Below are 671 nucleotides of genomic sequence, written 5' to 3'. Positions count from 1 at the left end.
CGTAATTGAAGTACAGGATGTAATTTTATAATCTAGATTAGCAATGTAATGCGATTATGTTATGTGATACGAAAGTATCACATAACATAAAAAGGCACATTCTCAAAAAGCATGATATTGCATAGTTAAAAACTAGAGAATTGGAATAAATACACTCTACCATACTTTGAATCGTGAGTTTTGTAACGTTAAATTCTGATATACTTTATTAACTGTACCTTTCTCTATTAGTCTTTATACTGTCATTTTCAATTCATACCGTTTCGAATGTTCATTCCATCTTTCTTGGAATTAGTAATATCTGGGTCAGCGAGACAAATGAGAAGCCATGCAAAATATCTATTTCACATGGTTACTTTGAAATATCCCGTGTTTACAAGAATAAAACCAGAGATATATGAAATTTACAAATGATTATTCAATTTCTTTCAGAATTAATTTAGAATCGTAATGTAATTTTCCCATGAATACTAGTAAGGCAATATACAATGCAATAAATATTATCCGTCATGACACTATTGTAAAACAAACCTTTCTGTTATATTATAAAGAGTATCTATTCACTTTCGCACTTTATATCTGACTGACGTGACTCAGGGAGACACAAATTAATGAATCAAACATGAGTATTTCTTCGTTACATTTCAAAAGACAGTCATACACATTGTAAA

This window comes from Penaeus monodon, chromosome 19 (assembly GCF_015228065.2).
Source record: "Penaeus monodon isolate SGIC_2016 chromosome 19, NSTDA_Pmon_1, whole genome shotgun sequence".
NCBI classification, from domain to species: domain Eukaryota; kingdom Metazoa; phylum Arthropoda; class Malacostraca; order Decapoda; family Penaeidae; genus Penaeus; species Penaeus monodon.
This window is presented reverse-complemented; position numbering follows the sequence as displayed.